Source organism: Papaver somniferum, chromosome 7 (genome assembly GCF_003573695.1).
Source record: "Papaver somniferum cultivar HN1 chromosome 7, ASM357369v1, whole genome shotgun sequence".
NCBI lineage: Eukaryota > Viridiplantae > Streptophyta > Magnoliopsida > Ranunculales > Papaveraceae > Papaver > Papaver somniferum.
The window spans coordinates 250,211,189-250,229,628 of NC_039364.1; the positions used below are offsets into that span (position 1 = coordinate 250,211,189).

An 18,440-nucleotide genomic window follows, 5' to 3' on the forward strand; every position below is an offset into this window, starting at 1 on the left:
ATAAATAATGATAGTTTTTATTCAATAATAGACCTTAAAAAATAATCGAAATAAATCAAAAATTGATGTCTATTTTTCTTGAAAGATCTTTAAGAAGTAAAGTACTCCTTGTCTTCAAGTTCTTTTTGTCAGCCGTTTTCTATTTCTGATTCTTGGTTACCTTCGCCCTTCCAAAACTCTGACTCAATGTTTATAATACCTTTAAGAGTTTCTGGATCCTTTTGAGCAGCAAAGGCTAACTGTTTCTGAGTACATTTAATTTGTATACCAAGAGTTCTCAGATGAGCTAAAAGAGGCTTGTTGTTAGAATTCTGTGAAATTCTTTCAACGATTTGATTTCTGGCTTGTCCTCCAGTCATTTGACTTATAGTCTTTTTAGAGATAGCATTGGTGCTTCTCATGTCATCAAGGTCATTTCCCATGATAAAATCACAGATTTTGGTAATTATACATGGAAAACCTAGATGCCTCTTGATTCCTGGAGATGAAATAGAATCTGATATCTTGATCATTTGGCTGACAATGATTCCACATAGATCGATTTCAGAATCTTCTTTCAACAGAAGGTAGAAAAATTCTGCAAAATCCTTATCCCAAACCAACTTATCTCTCGTACTTTCAAATAGAGTTGTTATAACGAGTTTTCCAAAAACCCTTAAATGAAAAGGAATATCTTTGGTTGGTAACCTACCATTTTCCCCATCAATTATTTTTCCAATGAGACGTGTTGAAATGGTATCCTGTTCAATTTCAACTCCGGTAATCATGTGATTATATTCCACATTGTACTTGATGATGTTCGTCTTACGATCGATACAGTAAAGTACACAACCAACAAGAGTAACAAAGGTAAGTTCCTTATGATTAATATCGTGAATATTAGCCAAGTTCTTAACAAATCAGGTGAATATTTCTCAAAATCGAAAAGTTTTCCCCAGTTTCGATCTTGCAAAAATTTCATGTACTCCTTATCTTGGACTTCTGGATCAAATCTTTTTCATCAGTAAACTCTATCCTCTTGAGAGTTTTGTATTTCTCAAAACATGATTTGTCAACAAAAGAGATGAGTTCATGTTCATCTTTTATTTTGTGAGGAAACCCGATCCTTTCAATCTCATCGTATATGACATGATCATCTGAAGATTTATTATTTCTTGATTTCCTTTTTCTCATACTTCCAAAAATCAATGAAATATGAAAAACCCTAGTTACAGTTCCGAACAGCTTCTCCCAGGATGTCTGTGAAAAAACCACAAAATAATCTTCTTTTATAGGGAGTGAAGATAAAGATTTTCGGAAGTAACTAGTTTTAGGAAATCCTTCCAAAATTGGAATCCTTGTTTTGTGCGGAAACAAATCCGACTTTGCAACTAGGTTTTTCCTTTGGACAACCGATTTTTCTTGGACCTGATTTATATTATGGATCAATTCTATATTTATGTCCAAGTGTTTGTTAACTCTACAATTACCAAAAGATAATTTTTGAAATTCATTCAAGAATTCTCCAGTAGAGTTTACAAAAGCAACATTGAACATAACAAGATATTTACAAAAAATATATTTAGAAACATAAATCCAGTAATACTTTAAAATATCACTTGCTTCACTAAAAAAATTGTGGGGTGTATGAAGCAATCCATTGTTAATAGATTTATTAACAGAAAAATCTTTCTTTGTAATATTACAAAGATCCCAAAATCGCATCCTAATCAGCGATACATTGACAATCTTATATCTAAAAATTTGTACAAACATATTTGGGTAACCAATCCAAAATATATTTAAGATCCCAGATTTTTCAAGAACAGAATAGTCATGGTTCATACATAGAAAAATCTTATGTGGAATCTTGGACATTTTCGAGATAAAACATGTCGCATAGAAAAATGTATCATTGTTACTAAACTGGTTAGTATTCAATACCATGAGATACAATTCTATGATATCCAAGGAAGTATGTAAGTCATTCAAGACATACATAGGTTCAATCCTAATTCCCAGTGGCGGAACCAAAGGGGGGCTAACCCTGGCTGTAGCCCCCCCCCCCCTTTTTCCTTATAAAACCTTGTAATGTTAGTAAATTACCCCTTAACTAAATAAAAATCTATTATTTAGTCCACCACGTCCATTGAGTTTAGTCCACCAAGTCCAGTAGTTTGGTCAACCACATAAGCCCAAATATGCACTTTCCCAAATCAATCCAACCGGTGGTTTCATTTGCAGTAAGAATAGAGAGAATAGAGAGAAAAGGAGAAGTCTCGAATGCATTTTTTTAGGTAAGGAATTTTTCATTTATACTATCTATCATTATCATTCACAAGTACCTAAATACTTCATTTGTTTCCACCTGTTACTTAAAATTTTGAAAAAGTTGATTGGTGTTTAGTCTTTTTTTTAAAAAAAAAAATTTCTAGGGTTTGGTATATTATTGAGGTTTGATTTTGATCAACAAGAGAGGGACTTCTTTCCTAATGTGTACTCGTCATCCTGAAGGGCCTAAACTAGGGAGTAGTACTTTGGAACATATTTCAAACCTCAACAACTTAGTCAAATAGAAGAAGGGTCAGCAAGTAATGGTCAATTTATATCTCCATCATGCTAGAAATCATGAAGCACCCGTTGTCTATGAGTACTCAATGTGAACCTGAACTTGTTGAAAATGCATATGTTTCCAGTAATGCAGTATCCCATTGTTGTTCAACGATTGTTAAGGTTGTCGAATAGTAATTACTATCGATTTTAACCTAGCTGACCATGGTCATAAGTAACTCTTATATTCAGAAAGTTATCATTCTTTAATTTCTTTGATTTGTTACTATCTTTTAATTGAATTGCAGGGCTAGAACTGATTCTTGGTTATTTTTACAACCAATAACGGAAACTAATGGTAGTTTGGTCAGGCATTAACAAAAAATGGACAACATATGGTAGCGAGAACATGTGCGAATAGTAGATGTATGTGGTTTGTCTTTGTTCACTGAAAAAAAATTTATCCCCCCCCCCCCCTATTTAGAAATCATGGCTCCACCATTGCCAATTCCTAACACATTTAGGAACAAGAATATTATATACTTCATTCGTGTCTTCCACCACGAGTCTTTGAAGTAGTCAAATCCTTGTACTACGTTAATTGAATCAACCATCAGATTCAATTCTTATAAGTTGGATTGCACCAAACACATATTATTAGATCTTTTCATGTTCGCCTGCTCTGATACCAATTGAAAAGAAGAGGGTACCAAAATACACCATAATCTTTTATTTATCCACCTATAAGTCCTCTTACCAAAAGTGATTGTTTATAGACAAAGTCGAGACAATACTACAAATCGGTATCCACACTTTGTGTGATTTTTTACGGATACGAGATCGAGACAATACGACTACCAAAGTGTGATTACTTGATAATAGGTTCGTACTTAACCAAACTATATAGGATCACTTTCAAGTAAAGCGGAGTTAACGTTTGTGTATTTTACTTCTAATTATAATAAACAATTATAATTGCGGAAATAGAAAAGTAAAAGACACAATAAGATATTGTTAACGAGGAAATCGCAAATGTAGAAAACCCCGGGACCTAATCCAGAATTGAATACTCACAGAATTAAGACGCTATACAAAATCTAAACCAACTTCGTATAGTTGAGACCAAGCAACTACCCCTAGTTCACTTAGTTTCCTCAGTATCCCTGCGCTTCCGACTTCGATGAGTGCACGCACTGGAACAATTTCTTTGGATCGTATTCCAAACAGTAAAGGAACAACAAATCTGTTTGGTAACAACTCTATTAATTATTTAAGATAAGATATCTCGAGTCATATGCAAAGGCTCTTCCGTTTAATCTAATAATCTCCTTTGCCTGGTTAGATCAATCTATCCAATAACTACAAAAGTAGTCAAGTTTAGATTCACACTCAATCCAAATAAATCTCAAAGAGATATATTGTGAATGTCGATCTCACGCAACTAATCAATCGAATAAATCTGATTCTAGTTGGATCCCAGCCGATCAAGAATTGTGCAACACAAAGATATGAGAAACCAATAAGAAATCTTATTCGTCTTCAGATCTTCTTTGATCTTCAATTAAAACCTGCACAACACCACTTGAATCTCTTGTGATCAATCACGCACAGAACGGAGTCTGTTAACAATGGATTATCACAAGATGTCTTTAGATCTACAAACAGTTCTAAAGATCCCGTCGATACTTCGATCTAGTTTGAGTGAATCTTATATCAGAAGAGAAGATTGTCAAGAATAAAAAAACTAGGTGCAATCAAAGTTTCAACAACCGTTAGTCAATCTAATCAATCGAAAACTAATAAAATTGCAATTATCTTGTTTACCACCAACGGTACTCGTAGAGCTTCTTGATCCGCAAAAGTCTTTAAACGAGCGATCGTAAGAGATTTCGCCTAATTAGGGTACTTGCCTCTCCGAATAGACGGCTCCACCAGAAACAACAAAAAAATGAAGTTTGCCTGGCTCTTAGGATAGTTTGTTAGAAATGCAAACTTAGGTATTTATAGACCAAGGATGCTTGGACACCAAGGAATTTTCAAAATCGAAAATATTCTCAAGATATGCAATGAATGGAAAGATTCGGTTTTCATAATTCCAGTAAATGCTTGTCTAATATTTTCCGAAATCTCTCAATAGAAAATATCCAATTAGTAAATGCACATTACTAATTTTTATTCTCTAGAGATACACATTTAATTGCTGGTAATTAAAGCATATAAAACTAAAAACCTTAATTAAAATATTCTCAATTAATTTCGGTACAGGATCTCCTTGAGTACTAAGGAATATCTTTGAACAATAGATGATAAGAGTTATTGTTCGTGTTCAAAGTATGTTGACATCTTTTCTCTGTAAATCATCTTTCATATTTATAATCTTGGAATCGGTTTTACCACACTTCCAAACAAGTTTAGAATTTATTCAACTGTATTCCAAGACTACTATGTGATTGATCAAATATCAAATCACATCCATGGGTTCAATCGGTTCTACCAATCACTAGGATCGGTTATATCCTAATATGGAAACACTTGTGATCGGTCACACAAGTTACCAGGACCGGTTACATCAATTATCAGGATCGGTTACATCAATTACCAGGACTGGTTACCATATACTCATGGTATTGCTTGTGATCGGTCACGCCATTCACTAGGATCGGTTACACCAATTACCAGGATCGGTTACACCAATTACTGGGACCGGTTAAACCAATTACAAGGATCGATTACACAACTCTCTGTATCGGTCATACCAATTACCAGGATCGGTCACACCAATTACAAATATCGATTATACCATCTCAAGTGATTACTTATGATCGGTTACACTAATTAATCAAAACTAGTCATACCAAATCATTATTCAGGCATTGTGATTAGTTGTACCAAGATACATAACAAAGTTACTATCGGTTCTACCATCTCACACATACCAAATCATAATCCAAAGATTTGCAATGAATAGCCGTACCAATAAACCTAGCGGTTTCCTTTTCGATTGATAAAACAAGTTCATGAATGTACTTCCTTTAAGCAAATGTAAAACATTGTTTCCTAGGATGAAATCTTCACCATTACCCATTCACATAATCATAACAACATTCATAATATTATGTCGATGTCATATCTACGAAGTTCAAAAGATAAGCGTTATACTTCGTAGTCTAATTCCCTAATACTATGATCATGTGATCATGTCCCACTACTAGAGTAATATATCCAATACACAGCTTCATTGTTATGTTTTCAATATATCACGACTTGAAAGATACGTTAGGAATGAAATAGTTCAAGTCAATATTACTAACCTCAAGAGGAAGGATGATGTCGTCGTTGTAGCTCGTTACTTCTTCACGTTCTTCAGGTCTTCAAGTAATACTTGTATGTCTCAACATTTCTAGACTTTCTAGTCTAACCTAAACGAAGTTGTCTCTAGTACATAATCAAGCGACTCTTAGATGAGTTTTGACACACTAAAATATGACAACCAAACTTGACATACCAACGTTTGATAGGTTCAACCGAGCTATGCTCTAACAATTATTTATTTATTTTTTGAAAAGATTGCAACTACAATAATAAAAATGAAACCAAAATTAACATGGCCATGAAATAATGACTTTACCACTTGAATCTTCACAACTTGTATTGTCTTCGTATCCTAAACTTCGATAACTCTCATCTTTTAATTTTCCTCACTCTTGTACATAAGTCTTCAACTTGTATATAAAAATCTGCTCATTGTACGTTGCTTTACTTGAATCTGAAGAAAAAAAATCCCTGTATTGTTGCTTTTAAACCTTAAACGTCTTCAACTTTCCTTGTAGATTTTGATGTCGCTTCGCTTATTGATGATGATGGTGTATTTCTGTGGACCAGTTGTTGGCGAGAGAGAGAATGGTGCTAACGGCAAATCAAACTACAAGAATGTGGTTTTCATCTATAGACGTCACCCTTATGATTGACAAAGATTGCACTAAAAAGATCAAAAATAGTGTTGAAAATGGTGCGAAGTTGGGTAGCTCACCATTCTACCCGGAATTAACATACGGTGACACACACTCAAAAAATAAAGCTGGTTTAGTCATCTACAAAGAATTGAAGGTCTGGTGCATTTGTTGATGTAAAAATGTGTAGTCTCCACTAAGGTTGATCAACTCTCTAATAATGCATTTCCCTCTGCACCTAATTCGCCACCGGCATGGTTAAGTTTAGCCACAAACAGTAAATGACTTCTCTCAAATATTAATAACACCTAATGCGTAGTACTCTCTAGAAACTCTAAGTTCCATTATTTCGGCGAGACTTCCATATGTAAACATAGGTAGAAGTATACTATTGACTCTAAAATCTCTATAAGTTGGAGGTTTTATGCAAAGATATACAAAGCTTTGAAAAATTCTAGTCGAAAAGCTAATAATTCTATATGCAAAATACCTCCCCACACTTAAACCTCACATTATCCTCAATGTGCAAAACCAAAAATTCTGAATTCTGACGTAACAACGGATAAAACACGAAAACTGTACAAATTGGTAAAATTTTTTTTTGGAAAAACACCATTTCACAAAAGTAGTTAGCCTATGTCTTTTCTACAAAGTATCAAAAGGGCACAATGTTTCGAAAAAAATTCTGACATTTATGGTCTCTGGACTGAACTACGTGAAATCTGATTTTTTTTTTAAGAAAAGGTATTCGTCAAAAAAATTTCAAAATAGATTCTGGATTCTATGAAATTAAACATGGGGATTAAAATATGATATGAAAACTGTAAAAAAAAATTAAAAAAAAAAAGGTATATACAAAACCTATGGGTTGCCTCCCATTTATTATTTGGTTTAACGTCGTCATCCCGATTGTAGACTCTTTGACTACTCCTTAGCCTGCGTCCAATGCATTAGCATGAAAAATCGATTCAACATTACTTGGGAATCGCATTTCTTCAAAAATACTGAAGCTTATGACTTCTCCATCGAAATCCATAGTCAGGGTTCCGTCGTGGACATCAATTTTCATTCTAGAAGTGCTCAAAAATGGTCTACCCAACAGTAAAGGTGTAGATGAGGATGAGTTATCCTCACTCATATATAGAACGTAGAAGTCCACTGGAAATATTAAGCCATTTACCTGCACCAAAACATCCTCAACAACCCCTTTTGGGTAAATATTAGATCTATTGGCAAGTTGAATAACTATACCGGTCTATTTGAGAGGTCCCAGTTGTAAAGCATTATAAATTGAAGCATGCATAACATTAATAGATGATCCTAGATCTAGCAAAGCTTTGGTAAACCTAGTTTTACCAATTTTGCATGAAATTGTAAAGCTACCGGGATTTTTCAATTTAGGTGGAAGTTTCCTTTAAAGAAACACCGAAGAATTCTCCCCCACACTCATAACTTCATTACCGGTTAACTTATGTTTATTAATGCACAAATTATTCAAGAACTTCGCGCAACGAGGAACTTGCTTGATTGCTTCAATATGGGGAATGTTCACTTCGACTATCTTAAGAACCTCAAAAATCTCTTTATCTTGTTCCGCCTTCTTATTAGCTTTAGCAAACCTGTCTGGAAAAGGTAGAGGAGGAACATAAGTAGAAACAAGAGGTTTAGAATTTATTTTAGGTACCTCATCAGTTTGGGGAGAGTAATCAATATTTTTTTCTACAACCGGTTTCTTATGGTTTTTAATTTTCTCAGCATCTTCTAGTTGCACAGTTCGTGTACCACTTCTCAATGTAGCTTCATTAACATTCTCTATTGATTTAAAAAGAGTATGAGAAGGGAGTTTCTCACTATCTTGTGCCTTCAATTGACTAATTTCACTTGTCGTAGTACTCATCTGCGTACGCAACTCATTAATTACATTATCAGTTTTCCAGTCGATTTAGCTCTGCTAGTTGTTGGTTCTGTTGTACCACAGATATTAAAGTTTGCATCAAAGTAAGCATATCAGCTAATTATGATTTCTAAATTGTTTGTGGTTGTTGTACTTGCTGTTACAATTCACTAGGACGATTATAAACATGATCTGCAACTATAGCTTGCTTGATGACATAACTAAAGTGTGGTTGGTCTCTCCATCCTTGATCGTAGGTGTTGGAGTAAAGATCACATTGTTGTGTCTGTTGGCTTGAGAAAATAACATTGACTTGTTCCACATGGTCATAAGCTTGACGCAATGGTTGTACCACCACAACTGCAATTTGTTGCACCATTGCTGCCAGGTTACCTCCCTGTTGATGTAGCTCAGTCATCTTGTCAACTTGAATAAATTTCTTGATAAGTGGCTCTGAATAACAACTTGAGAATTGTCGAGAATTTGCTGCCATGTTCTCGATCAACTCTTTAGCTTGTGATACTATTTTGTTCATTAAGGCACCACCACTTGCAGCGTCAAGGAGATTTCTGCACCTGGTAGTAAATCATCGTAAAAATACTGGATAATCAACGAGTTACTGAATTGATGATGTGCGCAACTGGCCTCTAATCTCTTATAATGTTCCCAGCATATTCATACGATATTCCTCTTGCTATCTTCTTAATGCCACAAATCTCTTTCCGAATTTGAGTTTCCTTAGATGCAGGAAAATACCTCTCTAACAATATGAACCATTTGAAACAAAATCGGTTTGGTTTGTAATTGCACAAGGTACTTATACAAGAACCAATTCATGAACATAACGCCACGGTTTTTAAAACTAGTTTACATTCCTTAATACATTAAAGTTCCAGGGACTTTAGTTCGCAAAATGAGTTCACAAACGAACCTGGGTTCATGAGTATGAAAATCCATACTTGCCGATTTTAGAAGTTGACCACTCTGTTTGCAAACTGAGTACGAGAACAAGAGTTCTGTACTTTGGCTTTGTCCAGCCGTTCACAAAAAAGGTACGCGAAAAACTATTCCGGACATGGCCTTGTCTAGCCTGTTCGCAAACAACGTACGCGAACAACAGCTCCAGACTATTACAGGTAAACCAGTTCGCGAACAAGGTCCACAAACAATAGTTCTGGTCTGAACTAGACTTATACAGTTAGTATACAAGGTATACACTCTGGATTATATCCAGACATACTCATTTAATCAGTGAAACATCCTTGGAAGACAACAATGGTAATCTTACACATACCACTAGCTTCAAGTAATTTTCAAGTGATTAATCGATCAATACGAAACTTCCCAAGTTGACATCAAATGATTGTCTCACACAAATCATGTAAGATGTTCAATGTAATTTTCACGTGATCATCTTTGACTTAATATTTAGTTTCCAATAAATTGTCTCCAACTAAACTCGTCAAGTATACGATGAATTTAGCTAAAGCTAAAAGCTTCCAACACGTCTTTCGAGAAATAGATAAACGAGATAATCAAATGTGTATAATGTAAAAGTCTATATAGCTATACGACTTAGTCTCATAGAAGATAGAATAGAATACACTTCTGAGTGATGGATAAGTTCTAGTCTCCACATACCTTTTGTTGATGAAGTTCCTCCAAGATCCTCAGTAAATCTTCTTCTTCAATTGGTGAACGACATGAAGTCTAAATCTCAACTACATACTTCTATCCTAATCCAAGACATAGATATAAGTAGACTAGAAATCAAGTATATAGTTTTGATCAATTAAACTTGACAAACAAGCTTGAGATAGCAACGCTTGCGAGTTCGACCGAGCAGTGTTCTAACAACAAACCAGAGTTTATTCTTTAACATGAACACACAAGACGTTTGGCATAATCAAAAACTTTGGAAGTCATGACAATGTACATTTGTTTGAGATAAACTTGTGTCCACATAATCAGATTGCTACAAACACATAATTATGAGGTCTTGGCATGTTTTCCTGCTCTGATACCAATTGAAAACGCGGGGTATAACAACCACACCCAATATTTCGTTCGGCAGTCTGTATGGACTAAACTCCAATATAATTCTGAGAGCACCAACTTAAAAGTGAGACTCAATCAAGAAATATATCAAAGAGTTTTATCTCTTTCTTAATACAATCAGCAAATCGAACAATAAAAAATCTGTGAGCCTGATTGAAGTAAGAATAACTTGGACGGTACCAAATACCAATGCCCAAGTGTCAATCAAGTTTTATCCAAAAAACAAGGTCGGATTTATCAACTGTGATTGAACTACGCACAACCTGTGATATTTCAATTATATAAACAAATATGATGCGGAAAAGAAATGACACAGACACCAGAAATTTTGTTAAAGAGGAAACCGTAAATGCAGAAAAACCCCAGGACCTAGTCCAGATTTGAACACCATACTGTATTAAACCGCTACAGACTCTAGCCTACTACAAGTTAACTTCAGACTGGAATGTAGTTCAGCCCTAACCAAGTCTCACACCGATTAAGGTACAGTCGCGTTCCTTACGCCTCTAGAACCACGCCGGATTTTGCGTACTTGATTCCCTTAGCTGATCTCACCCACAACTAAGAGTTGCTACGACCCAAAGTCGAAGACTTATAAACAAATTTGTCTCCCACATATATGACTATCCTTTATTTGTTTTTATTCCGTCTTTTGATACAAAGTCAAGGTGAACATGAATCAACTAATAATCCGGTCTTATACTCCCGAAGAGTAGCCTAGAAATATTAGTCACCTCACAATAACCTAACTGATTAACAGAAGAAGTTATTGTGGAATCACAAGAGTCCGAGACGAAGAACTGTTGTGATTACTTTTTATATTTTACCTATACGAAAATGAATCTCGAGTAAATCTTAGAGAAAATATAACTCAATACGATAAAACAAGTAAGATCAGAATACGCAACTACAGAGAAAATAGTTGGATTTGGCTTCACGAATCCCAAATGAAGTTTTCAAGTCGTTAACCTAATAATGAAAACCTAGGTTAAAGAAGAATCGACTCTAGTTTGCAACTAGGACACACAGAAATATCGGGATTAGGTTTCCCAGATGCTAGAGTTCTCCCTTATATAGTCTTTCAAATCAGGGTTGCTTACAATCAAAGCTAAGATAGCTTAGTAACAAGCATTCAATATTCACTGTTAGATGAACTCCCGATTTAAAATTCAAGCTAAGTCTTCTTAGAAATAAGCAATCAATCTCCACCGTGAGATGGTATTAGCTTGATACAAATGAAATATACCTATATTTAGATATGGATGAAACGTACCCAAACGTGTATACTATGTTGGCTCAATAATAGTTAACTGAAGTTATCCATATTAACACTTATAACTTAGCCATATTCATGTAACACTTCTTGATCAAATATGATGATCAATCAATCATGATAGATAATCAAACGAATGTAAATGTGTTTCAAGAGAGTTGTTCAAATGTTCATCATTCCATAGAAATATATATATATGAACCATTTGAAACAAAATCGGTTTGGTTTGTAATTGTAAAAGGTACTTATACAAGAACCAATTCATGAACATAATGCGACGGTTGGTAAAACTAGTTTACATTCCTTAATACACTAAAGCTCCAGGGACTTTAGTTCGCAAACGAACCTGAGTTCATGAGTATGAAAATCCATACTTGCTGATTTTAGAACTTGACCACTTTGTTCATAAACTGAGTACGCGAACAAGCATTCCGAACTTTGGCTTTGTCCAGCCGTTCGCAAACAAGGTACGCGAACAACTGTTCCGGACATGGCCTTGTATAGCCCGTTCGCAAACAAGGTACGCGAGTAACAACTCCGGCCCTTTACAGGTTAACCAGTTCGCAAACAACAGTTCAGGTCTGAACTAGACTTACACAGTTAGTATACAAGGTATACACTCTGTATTATATCCAGACATAGTATTCGTTCTAAAACTCTCGTTTAATCAGTGAAACATCCTTGGAAGACAACAATGGTAATCTTACACATACCACTAGCTTCAAGTAATTTTCAAGTGATTAATCGATCAATACGAAACTTCCCAAGTTAACACCAAATGATTATCTCACATAAATCAAGTAAGATGTTCAAGGTAATTATCACATGATCATCTTTGACTTAATATTTAGTTTACAAAAAATAAATTGATGAACCTAGCTAAAGCTAAAAGCTTCCAACACGTCTTTCGAGAAATAGATAAACGAGATAAACTCGGCTCGAAATATCAAATGTGTATAATGTAAAAGTCTATATAGTTGTACGACTTAGTCTCATTAGAAGATAGAATAGAATAGACTTCTGAGTGATAGATAAGTTCTAGTCTCCACATACCTTTTGTTGATGAAGTTCCTCCAAGCTCCTCAATAAATCTTCTTCTTCAATTGGTGAACGACATGAAGTCTAAATCTCAACTACACACTTCTATCATAATCCGAGACATAGCTATAAGTAGACTAGAAATCAAGTATATAGTTTTGATCAACTAAACTTGACAAACAAGCTTGAGATAGCCACACTTGCGAGTTCGACCGAGCAGTGCTCTAACAACAAACCAAAGTTTATTCTTTAACATGAACACACAACAAAAATCTATAAAAATTGAAAGTTCATTTAAAATCGAAGAACAAATATCAGAGAAACGTAAATCTTCATCTTCTTCAACAACAACAGCAGCATCAGAAAAGAAAATACTAAAAGTCTTCATCATCTTCAACCACCACAACAACAATAGTAGTAAAAGAATTTAAAATTCTTTATCATCTTCATCCTCTTCATCATCATCGTCTTCATCATCGTCTTCGTCGTCGTCATCATCATCATCATCGCAATCATCATCATCATCTTCATAAGCAAAAAATAAAGAACAGTAACCTGAAAGAGAAAGTAGATCTAAAAAGAAATAAAAGGAGAGAGAACAGATTCTAAAATGATTTTCATCTCTATTAATGATTGGATATACACATGGTTCCAAAAGGGTATTTCTGCCATTATCAAAAAATAACTACATCATCCATGATGTCATCCAGCGTGGATATTGTCCATTCTAGGACCAAACAATAATTTATAGGACCAAACATTAATATACGTAAAAAAAATGACCAAACAAACAATTGATTAGGTCAACAGGACCAAACTCACTCTATTATATTATTTTTAGGACTATACGGCAGTTTCTACATTTTTATATCTATCTTACAAAAACAAATGGTTGTTACCTGATCCGACGGTTTTGAATGTGCCGTTGTGAGCAATCGATGGTTCCAATTGCTTATAATTTGCTCTCAAATTTCAAAGATAAATCACGGCCGATAATGTTTCCCCTTTTTACCCCCTGATCCGACGTCTCAGAAGTGCCTCGGCTAGGTTTTACTTCGGTTTTTTCTCCATTCAATTTTCATCCGTTACGCAAATAGAAGATCCCTGTTACCATCTACCACCGGTCCACCACCATAATTTCTGCCGTTCAATCCCGTTTACTCCAGTTGCCAAATTAGTGTTCTTCTTCAACCTAATCTCTATTGGTTTTTCATACGTTACGGAACAAAAAATTCCTCATCAACAGGTCCATTATTTCTGCTAATAAATTCCTAGAAATGTTAAAAACAGGTGATCTTCCGAGGATTCTCAGTTTCCTTATAAACCGTACTCTTTACACTGTCAATGGTGCGTAAGTTTAATTCTGGACGTTTTTTATTTGTTAATTTTTCTTAAATTTTTTTTTGGCTTAGTTGTTCTAATCGAGTTGTTTTTGCGAATTTTTTGATTTATTATTGCAGATTTTGTAGGTAAAGGACGTATTGAGAAACCATTCATCTCAGGAAAATCATTTACATCAACACTGAACTACTATGTGTGAAGCTCATTTGTGCAGGTCTTTAATATATGGCTTTGCATTTTCATTTTTTCAGTATTATTTGGTGTTTGGAAAATGGGTTGCCAATGTTAGAGAAACTAATCAATAGGATCCTTCATGTAATTTGCAATACACAATTATACATTGTGATGGATACAGAGACTTTTGCTTCGGGTTGCTTCTTATCATCAGTGAGTTCCTAAGTTTTATCAATGGGGGTATCAACAAATCCATGAAAGTAATCTACGTATGTACTAATAGTCCTCATTTTGTAATGTTGAGTGTTTATCAGATATTCGTAGTGGGTGTTTTGCAGGTAATCAACATTTGTACGGCTGTAGGAAGCTTGATTGTTTCTGACGCTGATTACCTTGGAGGTTCAAGCTATGAGTTTCAATTTTCAAATTTATACAATCGAAATGCCATGAAATTTCATTATCATTCACAGAACAGATATATACATTCTCCAAATTTCAAGTAATACACGTCCCCTAATTGCTAGGTATCTACTTTCTCTTTGTCTCTAAAATCTTTTTCCTTATTATGATTAGAACATGTAATTGATTATCGATTTGTAACATAGGCGTGCAAGGGAGTTATCCCCTGTATTACGGGCATGCACATTGCAATGAAGAAGAAGCTGAAAGAGAAGAGAAACTAACAAATTGATAAATGATTATGCTTTTCATAAGTTTGGATAAATGCTCTTCTTGATTCTCACCGACTATTCCATCCTCATATTCTTCTTCTTTTACCTGTTGATCGCTGTAGCTGTGGTGGGATGATATTTAGTGACGGCAAAGCTTATAAAATTATTGTGGTGATAGAATAGTCGGTGAGAATCAAGAACAAAAGTCTCCGAAACCATTTACGTCAAGGTATATGTATTTGCATTTTCATTATGGTTGTTGTTTCTTTATCCTTTTTTTAAATCTCGGGTTCACAAGAGCGTTCATAATGCAAACCAAAATACTGAATTTGATTGATTATCTTATGTTCTTCATTGTAATTAATATATGTCATTTCAGAGCAATTCCATAGAGAGGGTTCTCAAGAGGTCCATCATATCTCGAGCATCAAAGATCTACTGAACCTCCTATGATGGCACTCACAGAATCGAGCTAAACCAAACACGTTTGAATTCTCTTTGATGTCTTTACATGTCTGTTTTTAATAGATGGTGGAAATAGGAAGGCATGACTAAACTTAAAAGTGACCATTCCAATAGGAGGAAGTGAACAGATCGTAAGGGCTTCTATTAGGAGCTCTTCCCTGTGGAGCCAATGTGAAGTCCTTAGATTTATGCGAAACTATGAGGCTGGGAAATGAGGATCCAGAAAATGTGGAATTCGAGTTCTTGCTTAAGGTATGAAGAGAATCATGCATAGAAAATTTTGGTTGAATATTCAATTATTTGATAAAGGAGTTCACTTAATCCACTCACAGTAGGATCCATACAATATTGAACATACCCATCTATATAATAATGAACATTACCGTCGCTAACTTAGTTGTATACTAATCCATAAGGGCCTTCTAACACTTCCCAGTAGATGAATGATATATAGAAACCATATACATTAGAATAAGCAACTTAGCATACTAATAAACATCATTTGAACTTGATGCACTGCCTAAAAAGGTAATACCCATTCTTGATTCATGGGTTTTGTTGATCAGCAGGTACTCTAATATGGCGTTGTTGAAGTTTCGTTGCGCGTGATTTTGTTCCAGCATAGCTTGGTTGTTTCTGTGTGAAATGTCATGCTTGCTTATTGATATTTTTTCTTAAAATGTTCCTAAAAAGTGACTTCATTACTGCATAGCTTGGATGTACCTGAAAGTTTGACAAATATATTGTAATATGTAATATGTTGTTGACCAGCTAAGGTCTAAACTAGATGAAAGTTGAGGACCTCACTGTGAACAGAGAAATCTATATCAGATACTACCTATCACTTCTCCAGAAACAGAAGTAGCATCTATTTATGAAGTTTTGCGATGAGTAACAAGAAATAGAATATGTGTTTTAGAAGTTTTTGAGTAGAATTATCAGCTCCTGAACAAGAGGAGCAACCAACAATTCATCAGTGGAAAATGATGCTCATTTATAGATCATAAAAATGAACTGAAAGAGTTCTAATAGTTAAATAATAAAATCTTGGTTGCAACGTCTTCTTTTTCACTTTCATTTTTTCTCTCTTCATTAATCTTTGTTAACCTCAGTTTTATTTTTGTAGCTTGTTCAAATGGTTTCCGAGATTCGCACCACCTACAAAACTTTCAAACATATAGGGGAGGTTGAAGAAGGTAAACCCTGGATGATTTTTCAAAAGCGGAACAAATTAGATTTCATGGGGATTAATGATGTCACCATCTTAGATGTGTTAATGCTCGATGATAATGTAAGTAACGCCAACGTCTTTTTTAAATTATTTATATTGCAGTCTTATTTAAGTTTCTTATACAAATATTTTTGAAACTGTAAGTCCGTGATAGATTTCTTGCAATTTTTTGTTTCCTAAAATAACTAAATGTTATGTGTACATAAAAACGTGTTTTATTTGTACATTGTACAACTTCAAATGAACATGGATGTACAACAATTGCTTGAGCTATGACCCTTTGCGTTGTTTAGTAGTTTCAGTACTTTCTTGCACCAATGGTGCTATGCATTAGAAAGTCTACTAAAATCTGATGCTAATTGATAACGGGTTTCGGAAAATAAGTCTGATTTATCAAGGTGGTCATTGAAGTATAGGGCATTCTGTTAATATATAGAATTTTCTCCGCTTGCTCGCAATATGCACGTCAGGATTCATTCAACTTGAGCCTATCATTTATTTAAATTTTGAAATGCTCAAGTGATTTTTTTTTTGCTAATGGTGCATGATTTTTCTTGCAGCCCACCCAATCAAAAAATCCACTGGCGATTTAGTTAACAGGTATTCCAAAGTCTGGCTAACAGGTATTCGAATGATGTTCACTAGCAACAGTAGGGTATGATAAAAATTAGGTATATTTTTGGGCATATTTAGTTAATTAAACTGTTAAGTGAAGTCTATTAATCTTCCATGGTTGAAAATTAGTTCATAAGCCTGTCAAAAAGATTTTGTAGGAAAATTCACAGGCTGCTTACAAATCATGCTGGCATTCGAACACAATTATATATATATCTCTGTCCAAGATTAACATGTCTAAGCATGACACTTTCTCAGCTTTCATGAATCATTTTGTTAGATTACAGAGTCGTGATTTCTTCGAAAAGTCCTACGTCGTGCACTATGTAAGTGGAAAACTTTCCCTTATTATTCATGTTTCTCCCCTTAACTATATGAGTATCGTTACTATTGGTATGAGATAAACTGCAGTTACTCTACCTTTGGCATTCATTGGAATTTGAACTTCTGCAATTTTAGAAACTTCTCTGCATTTTTCTTTGTTAACAATTATTTTTTCTGATACTGTCAGATTATGATAACTGGAAAGAGCTTCTTTAGATCTTTTGCATTTGCCACCGGACTAATTATGGATTATACTCTTTGAATTCGGAGGGTGTATTTCATTGTTGATGTCATCCTTTTCCCAGGAAAGTTGTGTGCGTCAGTCTCGCGAGTGTCTCATTTCCATTCTTGATGCTAATTACTCGCAAATACTAATCTCGGACATAACGAAATCTCCCATTATTACCGGTTTTGGTCAGTAGAGGTCTGGGTAGGGGTGTAAATTCGGGCAGGCCGGGCCGCCCGACCCAAAAACTAAGACAGGCCGGGCAGGCCAGGCTTAATATTTGTGAGCCCGTAAACAAATTCAGGCTGGACAGGCCGGGCACAAGTAGATAATTTGCTACCCAAAGACCGTCCAAAGCCAGCTTTTTATACGGGCAGGCCAGATCGGGCCGGACAGGCCACTATTTTGATTTTTTTTTTTTTTTAAGTTTAAATTTTCAAATGAACGGTATTAAATACAATATCCTTTCCTTTCCAACATCGCATATCGTAAGTGATAGTATTATTTTATATTTAAATTACACTGACAAATTTTAAATTTTAGCCTATAATAAATAATTAATTAGAGTACAATAAAGTTTCTAATAAGAAAATATATTACCATTAATGTTTTGAAAAGGTTAATTATAAGTAAAAAAACAATTATATATTT

General features: G+C 34.6%; 1 long non-coding RNA gene across 5 annotated transcripts; it reads left to right on the forward strand.

Moving 5' to 3' along the window:
* Positions 1-13,847: 13,847 nt before the first annotated feature.
* LOC113300116 lies at positions 13,848-17,473 on the forward strand. Of its 5 annotated transcripts, none has more exons than XR_003335444.1 (7): positions 13,851-14,089; positions 14,203-14,470; positions 14,582-14,781; positions 14,863-15,157; positions 15,308-15,645; positions 16,520-16,684; positions 17,185-17,473. It is a non-coding gene; the product is annotated as an uncharacterized LOC113300116 (long non-coding RNA). The 5 variants fall into 5 exon arrangements; XR_003335445.1 differs by having other exon boundaries at positions 14,596-14,781; XR_003335446.1 differs by having other exon boundaries at positions 13,854-14,089; positions 14,203-14,297; positions 14,596-14,781.
* The last annotated feature ends 967 nt before the right edge of the window (positions 17,474-18,440 follow it).